General features: G+C 39.7%; 1 protein-coding gene across 3 annotated transcripts in view; it reads left to right on the top strand.

The window, feature by feature from the left end:
- Positions 1–18,019, top strand: part of kiz (kizuna centrosomal protein) — an 89,201-nt gene that overhangs the window by 63,610 nt on the left and 7,572 nt on the right. The window lies entirely within an intron of this gene.

The following is an 18,019-nucleotide window of genomic DNA, read 5'->3' as shown; positions in this document are numbered from 1 at the left end:
TTAGATTCCTATGAGACATCTAGACCCCTAAGGTCGTCTGGAACGGGTCTTCTGCATGTTCCAAGAACAAGAACCAAGCAGGGTGAGGCAGCATTTAGTTATTATGCTCCTCACCTCTGGAACAAGTTACCCGAACGTCTGAAGTATGCTCAAACTGTTAGCTCCTTTAAATCAGGGCTAAAAACGCTTTTGTTTAGCACTGCATATCCATAACTGTCTATATATTTCAATCTACCTGCCTTCTATTCCTCTTGTGCTTATCTCCATTGCTGATTTCAATTATTATTAGTAGTAGTAGTTTTTGCTTTATTTCTATTTTTGTTTTATTTTTATGTATTTATTTTTATTCTGTGATTAAATGCGATCTTTTGTCTTGGTTTTTACGTTGTGTTGATTTAAATGTGATTTTTATGGTTTTCATGTGATGTAAAGCACTTTGAATTGCCTTGTGTTGAATTGTGCTATATAATAAATTTGCCTTGCCTTGCCGATTTTGCTGGTTTTCCCACTTGCAAAGCATGTAGAGGTCTGTAATTTGTATCATAAGTTCTCTTCAACTGTGTTAGGGAACTATTCTCCTTTGTCCAGACAATATAGCAGAGCTGAAAAGTGTCGCAAATTAAGATGTTGATTAAATAGTATGATTATTGCCAGAGTAATCTGGCCACAATGAAAGGCCATACAGTGGGGAGAACAAGTATTTGATACACTGCCGATTTTGCTGGTTTTCCCACTTGCAAAGCATGTAGAGGTCTGTAATTTGTATCATAAGTTCTCTTCAACTGTGGGGGACGGAATCTAATACAAAAAAACAGAAAATCACGTTGTATGATTTTTTAAATAATAAATTAGCATTTAATTGCATGAAATAAATATTTGATACATCACAAAAATCGAACTTATTATTTGGTACAGAAACCTTTGTTTGCTATTACAGATACCAAACGTTTCCTGTAGTCCATGACAAGGTTTGCACACACTGCAGCAGGGATTTTGGCCCACTCCTCCATGCAGATCTTCTCCAGAGCCTTCAGGTTTCGGGGCTGCTGCCGGGCAACACGGACTTTCAGCTCCCTCCATAGATTTTCTATCGGGTTCAGATCTGGTGACTGAATAGGCCACTCCAGGACCTTAAGATGCTTCTTACGGAGCCACTCTTTAGTTGCCTTGGCTGTGTGCTTTGGGTCGTTGTCATGCTGGAAGACCCAACCACAACCCATCTTCAGGGCTCTCACTGAAGGAAGGAGGTTGTCAGCCAAGATCTGGCGATACATAGCCCCATCCATCCTCCCCTCAATACGGTGCAGTCGTCGTGTACCCTTGGCAGAGATGCTGCCCCAAAAAATGATGTTTCCTCCTCACGGTTGGGATGGTGTTCTTGGGGTTGTACTCATCCTTCTTTTTCCTCCAAACACGACGAGCCGAGTTTAGACCAAAAAGTTCAATTTTGGTCTCATCCGACCACATGACCTTCTCCCATTATTCCTCTGGATCATCCAGATGGTCAGTGGCAAACTTCAGACGTGTCTGGACATGCACTGGCTTCAGCAGCGGGACCTTGCCTGCGCTGTAGGATTTTAATCCATGACGGCGTAATGTGTTTCCGATGGTTTTCTTTGAGTGTGGTTCCAGCTCTCTTCAGGTCATTGACCAGGTCCTGCCGTGTAGTTCTGGGCTGATCCCTCACCTTCCTCATGATCAGTGATGCCCCACGAGGTGAGATCTTGCATGGAGCCCCAGAACGAGGCAGATTGACAGTCAACTTGAACTTCTTCCATTTTCTAATAATCGCTCCAACAGTTGTTACCTTCTCACCAAGCTGCTTGCTTATTTTCCTGTAGCCCATCCCAGCCTTGTGCAGGTCTATTATTTTATCCCTGATGTCCTCACACAGCTCTTTGGTCTTGGCCATTGTGGAGAGGTTGGAGTTTGTTTGTTTGAGCATGTGAACAGGTGTCTTTTATACAGGTAACAAGTTCAAACAGGTGCAGTTACTTCCGGTAATGAGTGGAGAACAGGAGGGGTTCTTAAAAAAGAACTGAGAGCCGAAATATTTACTAGTTGGTTATGTATCAAATACTTATTTCATGTAGTTAAATACAAATTTATTATTTAAAAATTATACAATGTGATTTTCTGGATTTTTGTATTAGATTCCCTCCCTCACAGTTGAAGAGAACCTATGATACAAATTACAGACCTCTACATGGCTTGCAAGTGGGAAAACCAGCAAAATCGGCAGTGTATCAAATACTTGTTCTCCCCACTGTATGGCCTGTCATTGTGGCCAGATTACTCTGGCAATAATCATACTATTTAATCAACATCTTAATTTGCGACACTTTTCAGCTCTGCTATATTGTCTGGACAAAGGAGAATAGTTCCCTAACACAGATTTAGATAGATTTGTGAACAATATTTGAGAGAAATAGCCTGTCGTGTGTGTAGATGTTTTAGATCTTTGAGCCCAGCTCATAAAAAAACACATGTATATGGCGGAAAACACAGACAAGGCTGAAAAAGCAGTTTCATCTCTTGCACTCCTCTTTTAAATAAACTGCTGTAATTTAAGCAAAAGAACTGTTGTGTCTGATAGAACAATATGTCTATATGCTGCCGTAGTAGTTTCATGGCGCATCATAAGCCCCCGAACTATTTTTAATTTTTTCCGTTTTACCCTGGAGACCCCCGTTTACTGACACTGCGTAATTGCTTTTGTTTCCACCAAGTCATAAAAATAAGGTAAGTAATTATATTTATTATTTGAAATGTCTATCATTTTTAACTTAGAATCATTAATTGATTTCTGATATTTAGTTTAAAAAAACAACATTCTAAAATTATTAACTGGCATATTGTAAATTACATCACAATGAAAAAATAGTGTCTGTAAAAAGGTCAAGGATATCTATCTCATAACTATCGCTTAATTGTATTTTTTTGTTACGGTTGCATTTTGTACGATATTTTAGATGACAAATAATCGATCCAAACAACGAAAAATTGAAATGTCTGCGATTTCTTCATTGTGACCCTTGTTATATTACTGAGTTTCACCCATAAAATTCCCAAAAAGCCCGGCTGTGGCCATTCACAGCTGTGTCTTGACACTCGGTGAGACATACTACACTGAGTTTTTGGATCGAAACAAGGTAAGTACGTGATGATAGCGCATTAAAATCATGGTGTCTTTAATTATGAATTTAATTATCAATCAATTAATTATCATGCTCTCTCCTCGAGTTGGGGTTTAGGGGTTAATTTTTTTTTTTAAATGCCCTCCTGTTCAAAATTTTTCTTCCCCCAGAAAACAGATTTTAAGCTTTCCAATGATGTATCACACATGCATATGGGACAATTTTGAAATTTGGCTAAATTGGGGGTTTCAGAGCAGAACTTCAAGTGTTTTCCGCCATATACAAAAGTGATGGTTTACAGTCAGTGTATTATGTGCAAAGAGTATTTTTAAATAATTTTCCCATAAACACCTTAAACATGGCACCCACTTACATGGAGATCACATTTTCTGGTCACCAGATCTTAGGATATTAGATAACCGTTCAACACTCCTTACACACGTCACGTGTTTGGAAAATTTATTTTTTAACATTATAAATTTTGCCTCAAAAATTTTGATCATCATTCCTTCATACATTCATCTTCTCTTCCGCATATCCATAAGAGCGTCGTGGAGGTGCTAGAATCTATCTTGGCTAACTATGGGCAGTTGTCTGGGTACACCCTAATTTGGTTACCAGCCAATCGCAGGGCACAAGGCGACAAACAAACATTCATGCACACACTCATACCTCGGGACAGTTTGAAATGGTCAGTGAGACTCCTGTGCATGTTTTTGGGATGTGGGAGGAAACCGGAATACCTGGAGAAAACCCATGCAACTTCACACAGGAAGACCAGACCCTGGGATTGAACCCCTTGATCTCAGAAGTGTGAGGTTGATGTACTTAAAAACTCAAAATTCATCATCATCAATAAGATTTGTCTTATGGGACACTCCATCATAATATTCCCATATTGGTGTCATCTTCTTCTAGAGTCACCATGTATTATCAGCTGATTCCAGTCCATTGTTGGATGCATTGCCTGGCACTCAGACACCTAGGTCAGCTAGGTTCTCTTCGGCGCAAGATGTCGGGAGGAATAGGCAGACAAGGAAATGTTGCATGGCCTGATCCTCTCCACACAGACAAGAGATGTCACCATTCTCATTAAACCCCCACTTTGTCGGATTTGTTTTGCATCGGCCAACAGCAGTTTTGAATCGGTTACGGCAAGACCAGAGTGGCCATGCTTCGCTAGCACTAGATGGAACAGATTCACATGGCCTAGTAGAAGACCCTGTGTGTGGGGCATGGGTAAGATGTTCTGTCCACAGAGTGACACGCTGCTTGTCCTGATTTCTGTCCAGAGCCTTTACAGGGTGCAGGAAGCTGTGCCTTGACTTTAGCCTTTTTACTCCTGGCTCATGATTGTAGAGTTGGTGGTGGGTGTCAGTTTCTTGTCTCAGCTTTTTCTTCTGGGATGCAACTGTCCTCCGGATGCTTGGTGGAGCAATCCCACTTAGTAGGTATACAGTTCTGGCCAAAAGTATTGGCACCCCTGCAGTTCTGTCAGATTATGCTCAATTTCTCCCAGAAAATGATTGCAATTACAAATGCTTTGGTATTGATGTCTTCATTTATTTTGCTTGCAATAAAAAAAAACACAAGAGAATTGGGAAAAAAAATAAATTAAATCATTATCATTTTACACCAAACCCCCAAAATGGGCCAGACAAAAGCTTTGGCACCCTTTGAAAAATCATGTGATGCTTCTCTAATTTGTGTAATTAACAGCACCTGTTACTTACCCATGGCACATAACAGGTAGTGGCAATAACTAAATCACACTTGCAGCCAGTTAAAATGGATAAAAGTTGACTCAACCTCGGTCCTGTGTGTTTCACCGAAAGATTGTGCAGATGGTGGGTACAGAACCTCGACTAACATCCAAGCAAGTTCAAACTGTCCTGCAGTCCGAGGATACACCAGTGTCAACCCGTACTATCCTTCAGCGTCTGAATGGACTCTATGGTAGGATACCCAGGAAGACCCCACTTCTGACCCAGAGACATAAAAAAGCCAGGCTGGAGTTTGCCAAAACCTACCTGAGAAAGCTAAAAATGTTTTGGAAGGATGTTCTCTGGTCAGATGAGACAAAAGTAGCTTTTTTTGAAAAGGCCTCAACATAGAGTATACAGGAAAAAAACAGGCCTTCAAAGAAAAGAACACGGTCCCCATAGTCAAACATGGCGGAGGTTCCTTGATGTTTTGGGGTTGCTTTGCTACCTCTGGCACTGGACTGCTTGACCCTGTGCATGGCATTATGAAGTCTGAAGACTACCAACAAATTTTGCAGCATAATGTAGGGCCAAGTTTGAGAAAGCTGAGTCTCCCTCAGAGGTCATGGGTCTTCCAGCACAACACTAGCCACGTTTACATGCTGACTTTTATTCATACCGATTCAAATCATTCCGAATGGAAATTTCACATCAGCTGTTTACATGTCACTTCATCTATTCCGATCCAGCGTTTACATGTGACTGCCTTTATTCCGAAAGGACGTTTGACAACTGCCGTCTGACATGCGCAGATTAATCAAAACAAAGCGTCACGTTGCAAAACATGGAGATCGATCGTCAGATCAGCTGCTGTTTTAACTTTTCGAGTGGAAACAAAACTTCAGAATGATACGCCGTTCATTTAAAAAGTTGTGTGCGTGCGCTGTGCGTGTGCTTGGAAGCCATGTTGCAAGTGACGTTACTTACGTCACCAAGTGACGTCACCACGTCAGTACGGAGCATGCGCAGAAAGAACGCAACCAGACACCATTCCGCTTCCCTGTTTACATGATATAATTTTACTTCTAATCGGTTTGGGAAAAGGAATATTCCACCCCTGTGAATCGGAATGAAATTCCATTCGGTTTGGGCCTGTTCATTCCGAATGAGGTGTTTATGTGGAACACATTTATTCGGTTTGAACAAATATTCCGATTGTAATTGGAATATTTGGCTCCATGTAAACGTGGCAACTGACCCAAAATACACTTTAAAAAGCACTAGAAAATGGTTTGAGAGAAAGCACTGGAGACTTCTAAAGTGGCCAGCAATGGGCCAAGACCTGAATCCCATAGAACACCTGTGGAGAGATCTGAAAATGGCAGTTTGTAGAAGGCACCCTTCAAATCTCAGAGACCTGGAGCAGTTGGCTAAAGAAGAATGGTCTAAAATTCCAACAGAGCATTGTAAGAAACTCATTGATGGATACCAGAAGCTGTTGTTCGCTGTTATTTTGTCTATAAACGTTGTTCTAGTGTAAGTATTAGGCTGAGGGTGCCAATACTTTTGTCCAGCTCATTTTATGGAGATTTGTGTAAAATGATAATTTTTTTTTTTCATTCTCTTTTGTGTTTTTTTCATTGCAAGCAAAATAAATGAAGATATTACTACCAAAGCATTTGTAATAGCAATCGTTTTCTAGGAGAAATTGAGAATTATCTGACAGAATTTCACGGGTGCCAATCCTTTTGGCCAGCACTGTACGTCATCATCCTTTGTAGGCTTCAAGCAACCAGTGACAGCCTGGCAAGCAAAGTTTAGCGCTGCATCAACCTTGGTGGCATGGGCTGATCTACACCAGACAGGTGATGCACACTCCGCTGCAGAGAAGCATAAAGCCAACGCTGTTGCACGTACTGTCTTGGCATCAGCACCCCACTTTGTGTTGGTAAGCTTCCTGAGAAAGCTTTTCCTTGATGCCACTTTGGCTTTGGTCCTTGTGATGTGTTCCTTGTAGGTGAGAGACCTGTCAAGTGTCAGCCCTAGGTTGACTGGCTTTGAGATGTGCTACAGCCTCTTTCCGTACCAGCTAATCTGTAGCTTGCAATTGGCTTCCCTGTTTTACAGATGAAATCTTAATATGACGTCGTGACATTTCATGTATCATGGTAGCATGTGGCAAGAATAAGCATATTTTATATGTAGTCTGTTTTACACTATTGGAGTATGTTATATGTAATTTGTTTTGCACAATTGGAGGAGTATTTAGCGAGGCAGGTGGTGTAATGTTGCTATATGGTCGATAGTATGGCCTGTTGCAGGGCTGATTAAAAGTTTTCTGAATTCCAACTGAAAAGGATCAAACAAACCAAATAGAAACAGCTGCGGCCGACCAGGAGATCATTGTTCTTCAATTTGAAGCTTCTCTCTAAACCTCCTCCAGTCTCCAGACATTAAAGTGTTGATATATCAAAGATTTAACCCATTAAATATTCACCGGGTCTTTACTGCCTGCCATTATGTTTGTGACTTCTTCCTACCCAACCAACTGTGCATGAGCCAAATACAGTGGGGCAAATAAGTATTTAGCCAACCACCAATTGTGCAAGTTGTCCTACTTGGAAAGATTAGAGAGGCCTGTAATTGTCAACATGGGTAAACCTCAACCATGAGTGACAGAATGTGGAAAAAAATAAAACACAAAATCACATTTTTGAAGACTTTATTTCCAAATTAAGAGTGGAAAAAAAGTATTTGTTCACCTACAAACAAGCAAGATTTCTGGCTGTCAAAGAGGTCTAACTTCTTCTAAAGAGGTCTAACGAGGCTCCACTCGTTACCTGTCTATATCCTAGACTTGATTCAGCTCAAGCTGTGTGCAGACGCACTCCTCCGAGCTCCCAAGAGCAACTTATCTCAACCGATAAGCGTTCAGAGCCAACTCAGGGCCAGCAAGCTCGACTCCCAGTATGGCTCCAAAAAATTTGAAATCTAGCGACTTGGATGAAATAAAATCGTCCATACAGAAAAAGGAGGTCTCCTTGACTGGCTTGATTCAAACCCAGAATCAAGAAATCGTCAGAGAGCTCCAGTTAATGCGCGTTAAAAACGAGAAACTCAAGCAGGCGGTCGAGGAGAGAGATGTTCGCATCAAAAGGCTGGAAATTTTGGCTGACGATCTCAACCAGTGCTGACGCGCAAATGAGCTCATCATTTCGGGATTACAACTGACGCCTAGCCCAGGTGATACAGTGGCGCAACTGGCAATTGCTAAGCTGAAAGAGTATGGAATAAACATGGAACCGCTGGACATCCGTCGCTGCTTTCTGCATCCATCTGGGGGGAGAGGACCGGTGACGGTGCTCATGAAGCTGGCAGACCACAAGACCAAGACTGCCCTGCTTAACCAGCGCCGCCACCTGAAAGGGTCGAAGATTTTTTGGAATGACAACTTGACTCGCCGAAATGCCGAAATTGCAAGAAAAGCACGTCAACTCAAGAAAGCGGGGAAAATAGCCAACACCTGGGTCTCGGATTGCAGGATCCTTATCAAGATGCAATCAATATATGAAGATTAAAGCTATTAGGAGTCTTGACAAGCTGACCCCACTTGAAAATTAATAATGACATCGGAAACCACACTTCGATTAAAACCGGATGAACAGATTGAAGAGTGCCACGATAACCCAAATGAGTAGCTTGATCTGGACCACAACTTCTACAATAGCTGGATAACTGTAAATACTACACAGCGGACCAGTATAACAACTCCGTGGATGTGGACGGTAAGCTGAAACTTATCAACGGCAGGAGTCTCTACAAGAATTTTGAACACATTAAGGATTATCTACTAAAGATAACAAAGGCTCTGACTTTAATTTGCACGGATATAACATGGCACAAATGAATCGGGCATCTAAGGGGGGAGGGGGTGTTGCAATTATGATTGACAATCTCCTGGAATGTATTACAATTGGGCTCCTTATCCCCAATTGTAAAAACATAATTATCTGCTGTGTCTACCGAGCTCCTGATTCAAATGTCCAGCTTACTGACAGTATGGAAAAGATACTGTTTAAAATGAATAATAAGCATGTCTTTTGTTGTGGAGACATTAATCTTGGGATAAAATATGTACAACATGTTGTTTGATTTTCCTCATACACTCATGTCTGATGAAACTGTTACAGTGATCTTTGTGTGCGCCATTTGTTGCCACCATGTACACCTTAGGAATGTACCCTTTAAAGAGACTTATAAGAAAAGCATTTTGAGTCGCTACTCACACCAGCTGTGATAACACATTGTCACTTTTGCCACACACATAGCCACAACAAAATGTTCCCACAGCAAATAGATGCTAGAATGTCAGGGACATGACAAAGCCATAACCTTATACGCCCTGAAATTCAGACCACTTATCTTGTGCAAGAGACTGCTGTGTCAACAACCGCAATCGAGCTGCTTGACTGGACGCTGAGTTATTGTAAACCCAGATTGTTGATAGTGTTATTGTACAGTTTGTGGCCATGTGATGTATGTACCTGTACCATGTCTGATTGTGCTTCTTTAGCTGTATGGGGGGACGGCAAACTGATAAGCATATGCTTCCTCGCGTCTGCCTTTGTCTTCTTCTTCGGTTCCTTCCTTCGGGCAAATCATATCACATTTGTAATTGTCAATGATAGTCAATTATACCGATGATGATGACAATAAATATTTCATTCATTCATTAATGGCACCTGTTTTAACTCATTATCGGTATACAAGACACCTGTCCACAAACTCAGTCAGTCAAACTCCAAACATCATGCTTTGGGGCTGTTTTTCTGCAAAGGGACCAGGTTGACTTATCTGTGTAAAGGAAAGAATGAATGGGGCCATGTGTCGAGATATTTGGAGTGAAAATCTCCTTCCATCAGCGAGGGCATTGAAGATGAGACGTGGCTGGGTCTTTCAGCATGACAATTATCCCAAACACACAGCCAGGGCAACAAATGAGTGGCTTCGTAACAAGCATTTCAAGGTCCTGGAGTGGCCAAGCCAGTTTCCAGATCTCAACCACATAGAAAATCTGTGGCGGGAGTTGAAAGTCCGTGTTGCCAAACGACAGCCCCAAAACATCACTGCTCTAGAGGAGATCTGCATGGAGGAATGGGGCAAAATACCAGCAATAGTGTGTGAAAAGCTTGTGAAGAGTTACAGAAAACGTTTGGCCTCCGTTATGGCCAACAAAGGGTACATAACAAAGTATTGAGATGAACTTTTGGTATTGACCAAATACTTATTTTACACCATGATTTGCAGATAAATTCTTTAAAAATCAAACAAGGTGATTTTCTGTTTTTTTTCCACATTCTGTTCTCATGGTTGAGGTTTACCCATGTTGACAATTACAGGCCTCTCTAATCTTTTGAAGTATAAGAACTTGCACAATTGATGGTTGACTAAATACTTGTTTGCCCCACTGTATATGCCGACAAAGACTCTCCTATCATTTAAAATAAGTGTAAGATTTTAATTATTTATCATTCTATACTTGGTTCGGATATTAATTAGGAGTGACGTACATATGTGGTTATAGAGTCTTACAAAGAGAACGAGCCGAATGTGTGTGGGTGTGTATGCGTGCGTGCATGAGTTCCACTTGGCCAGTTGAGTGTAACACATCTGTCAGAGACATTTAAATTTTCTGTAAAGACAGTGTGAAAAGAGGTTAATTGGATATGACAGGCAAATAAAGACAGAGTTTCAATATTATTACATTATTTTGAATTTTAAGCATCATGTGAACACCGACCTGTAGGTATAACATTTCTCTTTAAGCAGCTATGCTGTGGTAAACCCTAAACTGACCTTGAAGCTAAATCCCTTTTTAGAGAATTTGTAAGCCAGGAATTGACCTTGTAGCTAAATCTGTTTAACTGAAGGTAACTTGTACATAATGTTTTTCCGTATTCATTCATCAGAAAATGTATCTGTCTGATTTTAGCGAATATCTTCCATTTTTGATTGCATTAACGCATCTTTAAATAATTATTACCTGCTTCTAGAGATTTTTTTTTTTTTTTTAATGGCACAAAATGGTAAACATTGGGATACAAGTTGTTTCATGCACTGACAACTTTGGGCAAAACCACATCATTTCGTGGGAGCTAATACAAGAGCTGTATCAAAACCCTGCATTCAATAAAAGGTACATTTTTATCTGCAGGGTCAGAGACATATATGTTTATTACTGCAATCATAGTGTAAATCTGAAAAGGCTCGTACTGGATGAGGAGCTGAAGATAATTTAAATGACTTTAGAATCTACTAGTATATAAAATAATTTTCACCTTTGTTAATTTCACGCAAATGCATTGTATATTATTTTCAAACACTGTAATCTCCAAAAATACGATTACACTTTCCATGACGTTCCGAAATGTTTGTGTCTCTAAAGATGTCATGAGGCACTAAAGTACAATGCATTGTTTAACAAAATGTAGTATTTATCTTTTTTAAATCACAGCATAAAAGAAATCGCCTTCAAGTCGAGTGTGCGTGAGAAGTGTGCAGCGAGTGGCCTGTGTGAGAGAAATTAGGCACTTAAGTATAGAGTGCAGGCAACACAGACACAGGAGTAGCACGATGGAATCCACACAGCAAATTAAGTTAATAAATTGGTTGGTTACATATTGACCAGTGTCTATTTTTTGGCGATGCACTTTTAATGAGTCTGTTGCTATTCTTTAGCCCCTGTATTTCATTGTTTGATAGAGCCAACTTCCTCCTACCTAACTCAGACTACATGATTTCAGCCTTATTTTAGCACGACAGTGTAGTCATGGAGAATCGTTGACTGTCGTAGCCGACATTTTGAAGTGGGGTGGGTCACGACACCTTGTGTAGTGTGACATATCCACCGACTGCCAATCTGGCATCTCGGACGCCTCACGATCACGTCGCAGGGAGTCTGCCGTGTCAGAATCTGCTTGTCATGCAGCATATAGTGTGACCCATCCCATGTGTTCTTACTATTTGTTGGTGAATATTGACGAACAGTGCATGTTTATTACCAAGCGCTTTACATTTACACATTCCCAATGGTGCTGCTGCCATGCAAGACGCTGCCAACTCATTGGGGGTAAATTAGGTTTCAGTGCCTTACCCAAGGGCACTTTGACAGTGGGCAGTTGTAGCTGGGAATCGAACCACTGACCCTTCGGTTCCAGGACAACTTGAACTACTAGCATGTGCTTTCTTTTGCATGTGCTCTCTCACTCTGATTGATTTTGATTAATTTATTTCGAGCAGTAATAACAAAAACAGCAAGAATAGGGAAAAACAAATAACAATAGTACCAGTAATGTTGATTTTAACAAAAATTATTAACAAATACATACAGTACATACGTAGCTCGAAAAGGAGTGGGAAGAAGCTGAGCTTTTTTTTTGGTCCCACCCCCAATTTACTCCCCAAAAATTCAATGTAAATACAGTCACTTCCCAAAACCGTCATCACCACCACCATCACTACCACCGCCATCATCGTCGTCACAACCGCCATCCCTATATATTAATTGTACATTCAAAATCAAAATTTATGTAATAACAGCTTTACTGGTGCCAATGGTGATAATTATTGAAATGTGTATTATTCATCATCCAATGTTATTTGTGGACCTGCTGCCATAGGGAAACAACCCCCCGGCAACAGGACCACTCATTGCTACGTGTCCTAGCTGTGCATTAAAAGACAGATTTGTGTACCTGAGCCAAGGGGTTAACCTCCAGCGTCAGAGCTCCCACTTGCCAGCCCTATACTCCAAGTTTAATTGAATGTGTAGCCATATAACATGCTTGCATACTAGTTCATTTATACAGATATGTATAACCATTTAATTATCACCATCGGCACCGGCATTCTATTTTACTCAAAGACTTGTTCATAACAATAAAATCTGGACTGTCTATTTGATTAGAGCAATAGTGACAACACCAACAATGAAAATGACAGGTATGGCCACAACAGTAATGACAACGATGGCAACAACAGCCATGATAACAGTGATGACGTCAATGATGACAACAAAACACTTATACGACAATTCTACTAATCATAATGATTACACAGATAATAACAATAATAGTTGCAGTGATAACAATATATCGGTAGTAATATGTATAAGTAACTATAGCATATGTAATAATTATACAGTACACTGTAAAAAATTTCAGCGTAAAATAATGATAAAGAGCTGGCAGCAGGGTTGCCATTTATATACTGTTCTTCTACAGTCTTAGAAATGTAAAAATGTTTCACAGTAATAGTCCGTAATCCAGAAAAACTGTTGATTCCTGTACTTATATAAAATACAATAAAAGTCCGTCAGCAGGATTGCCATTACCAGACTGTTATTTTACAGTCTGGTATTGTAAAAATGTTTCACAGTAATAGTCCGTAATCTAGAAAAACTGTTGATTCCTGTATTTATAGAAAACACAGTAAAAGTCCGTCAGCAGGATTGCCATTACCAGATTTATTTTACAGTCTTGGTAATGTAAAAATATTTAATAGTCTGTAATCCAGGAAAAACTGTATAATCCTGTATCACCAGAATTCACAGTAAAGAGCAGGCAAGTGAGGAGCTGCAGTATGCTGCATTTTTAACGATATACTGCGTTTTAACAGTATTATTTGGGAAAATGACTTTACACTCCATGAATGCATATATTTCCGTCTAGTACAGAAAAAAATGCGGATGTCAGGTTCGAAACAGGACAGGTTTTATTTCATCGTGTTGGCAGGCAGTGAAAATGGACAGGAACTAGAGAGATGGTGCAGTCAGGTCGTGTAGGTCAGGCTGAAGATCTGGCGTAATCGGGTCAAGCAGGACAGGCCGGGTCAGAAGTGGTGATCGGTCAAGGACAAACGACAAGCAGGAATGTGCTGAGTCGTTGACGAACTGATACAGATTTTGGGAGCCCGTGCCTTTTTTTCTTTTATTTGAGCAATGTGGAAACCTTTCTCCATTAGCTGAAAACCTTCAATAAACAATACAAAAATGTCAACAGTTGAATTTGACCAAACAATTCAACATTAACATTGAATCTCTAGCACTTAAACTACAACTATTTTAGAACAGTCAATTAACTTTAAATTGCACACAGTCAATAACTAATTTCAAATTACAGTGTTTAAATCTCACTTTTTTAAATATTTAAACTTTTATACCATAAAAGGACAAATTCATTAAATTACATTGTTTTAATTAACACAACAACAAAAAGTGAAAGCTAGAATACATTAATTGTCAATGTCAATATTAATCCAGTGTCTTAAATCCCAAATTACCTCTAAAACATATACTACAATTGTCCAAACATTTCCACCGGTGAGTCAAGCCATGTGGTAATTGCCGCTGCTGGCACATTTCATCTTTTAATTCTGCTGCTTACCGACTGCCTCTCCGGTTATCTTTTGCCAACGTCTCCAGCTGCACAGGACTGCAAGTTTCAATAGCCAAACCAGGGTGCCATCTTCCTTTCCTGCGTTTATAGCTCTGGGTTGCTTATGGGTTGATTGGCCAATCTCTTCCAGCTGTGCATCGTTTCCATAGTGCTTGCATGCTGTTGATTTTCCAGTTCACGCCCTGGTTGTCTGCTCAATGTTTTTTTGTTGATGTTTGTCAGGGTTTGACTTTACAATGGTTGAAAAAGAATTGTCCAGTTTGCTCTTCAATATGAAGAAGTAAGAGTTTGTAAAAAAAAAAAAAAAAAAAAAAAAAAAATGAAGCAAAAAAGCACCTGTCTAATTTACTCCAAATGTAAACATTGGTCACATGTGTGATGTGGGGACAAAGTTTGTCGCAGCCAGTGACGTTTCCACAGTAATTCACCGCCGTACCACTAGATTGGAGTGGCTTTGTCTTTGTATGGTTTTGGGGGACTCTTGTTGAATTCCTTTAATTTTCCACTGGTCATTAGCCACGTGTACATGCTGACTTTTATTCATACCGATTCAAATCATTCCGAATGGAAATTTCACATCAGCTGTTTACATGTCACTTCATCTATTCCGATCCAGCGTTTACATGTGACTGCCTATATTCCGAAAGGACGTTTGACAACTGCCGTCTGACATGCGCAGATTAATCAAAACAAAGCGTCACGTTGCAAAACATGGAGATCGATCGTCAGATCAGCTGCTGTTTTAACTTTTCGAGTGGAAACAAAACTTCAGAATGATACGCCGTTCATTTAAAAAGTTGTGTGGGTGCGCTGTGCGTGTGCTTGGAAGCCATGTTGCAAGTGACGTTACTTACGTCACCAAGTGACGTCGGCACGTCAGTACGGAGCATGCGCAGAAAGAACGCAACCAGACACCATTCTGCTTCCCTGTTTACATGATATAATTTTACTTCTAATCGGTTTGGGAAAAGGAATATTCCACCCCTGTGAATCAGAATGAAATTCCATTCGGTCTGGGCCTGTTCATTCCGAATGAGGTGTTTATATGGAACACATTTATTCGGTTTGAACAAATATTCCGATTGTAATTGGAATATTTGGCTCCATGTAAACGTGGCAATTGACAGCAATGGCAATGGAGATGGAATGTGTGCATTTGCAACTGCAGCTAATTAATATTAAACAACAAATGTTGTCAATATAAATGTTGAAGCGTAGGCGACACAGAAGTCTGTTGCGAATGTTTGAAAATGGTGTTGTTGTTGTGCTGAACCGGAAACAATGTTCTGAGCGGACCAAACACAGTCCTTCGACGTTCACGTCATGCGCGTTGATGTGATTTGTAGTCAGGACTTTTTAGAGGTGCACATCAGGCTATGGCGTAGGGTCGTAATCGGGTCTGCGTTAATGGCTTAGGTCTGCCGTCACCGCTACGCAGAAGCATAAATCAGCCTTCAGGGTGGTGGACTGCTACAATTTTTGGAGAAGGGCCAGTTTAGATCAGAGTGGGGATACAACAAGAAACATAACATATGAGTAGAATAGAATGGAGGCGACGTCAAATAATATAATAATATAGCGTATAGGCCACCCAAACATCCAGTCTGGTGTTTGCGTTGATGTGATTGTGCTGTAGTCTGAGGCTCAACACCCATACATCATCCGGTACAGCTAACGCTAATGCATTTAGCTAACATTTGCAACATCAACATTTAAAACTACTAACAATCAAAACATAAACATAATAACTGTATTAAATAAATATAAATATAACTAGAGAAATAATTGAAATAAATGTTATCATATTGTAACTCCACTGTTGGATACATATGAGACACTTTTATTTATTTCCCCCCAAAAAATTCTCTCAGCTGCATCTTTTGCAAAACAATAGAAAACTGCCCTCTACTGGCACTCCAGAGGAATCAACATTAATATTATATATCGCTATCCAGCATCCTCAGAACTTTAGTTTAATATAAAACATTTTAGGTAATATGAGTAAGACTTAATTAACTTACCGTTTATAAATTGGTACACATAAATCCCAATATAAGTTGAACAACAAGCAATGAGGAGCAGCAAAAGTTATCTAAAGTCATCCTCTGAAGAGTCTCCAACATCCAAATTATGGGTAATTAGGTCCTCCAGGATTTGATGGCAAATTATTTGCGGTGTCTAGTTATTTTAATTTAAATTGGCAAAAAACATAGTCTATATTGCCACAATGCTCCAAATTTCCAGTCAAAACTCAGTTTCCAAAAGATACGGTAGTGTCATGTAATTGAAACATTAACATACCGTTTACAGCATTTGTCTTGTTGCTTTAATGTTGGTAACCCACACTAACTACCCACAATGCATTGCTAACTACAGTAATAAACTGTTTAACATGAAAACAGTATTTTAGTGTTCAAAATTGGCAGTAAATTTACAGCAATTTTTTACAGTGTATATACCCAAAAACATTTAGAGACCACTTTCTGTGTATTGTGACCAGACCTGATGTTTATAAAACAATTTGAATCTCTGAATACTTTGACACTGCTTAAATTTTAAATCCAGACTGTTCCAGAGTTTTACCCCACATACAGACATACAGAATCCTTTATGAGTACTGCGAAATTTTGGTATTGAGAAGTTGTGAAATCCTCTCAAATTATGAGATTGCTCTCGCACTGTAAAAATGGATTGTAAGTTTAAGGGTAATAATTTATGGAAGGCTTTAAATAAGAATATAGATGTGTAATATATGACAAGATCATTGAATTTTAACAGTTTGGATTGAGTAAATAAATTATGGGTGTGATCTAAAAATCCCACTTTATGTATGATCCGGATTGCTCGTTTCTGTAATATGACTAACGGATTTATTGCACTTTGGTAGGTGTTTCCCCATACCTCGACACAATATGAAAAGTATGAGAGTACCAAAGTACTCTCATATTTTTGATTATTTTTTTCCCTGAGAATGCAGATGGCAGCATCGTATGACATCTACATGTTTTCCTCCAAATACGATTTCATCTTTTTCTGAAGGACAAACTCATGTACAAGCATAATTTTAGTGATGTTTTACTGATTTGTGCCTCTAAACCCATATCTTACAAGTTTTAGATTTTAAAATAAGAGAAATTTTCCAGCGCACCCTGTGAGCTGTCCCACCATCCAAATCAAGCTCCAGTATCCCTTAAATTTTAAGACAGGAGTACAAAAAAACAGCTTGTCAACAGTGTTGTATTTGTCAGTGATGACGATAACCAAAATATTATGTCAACAAAGCTTTTTTCATGACCATGACGAGATGGTAACGAGCTGAAAATGTGTTTTGAGAGACTAAAACATAAAGTGACTAATGAGAGTTTTCGTCCAACGAGACGAGAAAGAGAAGAAAATGCACAATAGTTTCAGTCACATGTTCACATTGTGTGACATTTTATGTATAGTTAGCCTGCATCGTAGCTGTGTCTAGTTGTGTCATTCATGACATGCTGACCCCCCCACTTCCCGACGCACCAGTGTGTTGTCTCCAGGCTCCATTCAGGCTTGCACACACGGTAAGATTTGTTGTCTTGGCCAGAGAGAATACACTGTATGCAATGTTGCTTTCGCCTTTAAAGCTCTATGCTAAGTGATCCTCACACACTAAATGTAACTCGTAGCATTAACACAGTATTCGCGTTAGAATTAGGCTAAAGCTAACGGCGAGCGTCCTCTAAACTCT

Source organism: Corythoichthys intestinalis, chromosome 15 (assembly GCF_030265065.1).
Source record: "Corythoichthys intestinalis isolate RoL2023-P3 chromosome 15, ASM3026506v1, whole genome shotgun sequence".
Taxonomy (NCBI): Eukaryota; Metazoa; Chordata; class Actinopteri; order Syngnathiformes; family Syngnathidae; genus Corythoichthys; species Corythoichthys intestinalis.
Note: the sequence above shows the minus strand (reverse complement) of the source record. Positions and strands in the feature narration are given on the sequence as shown.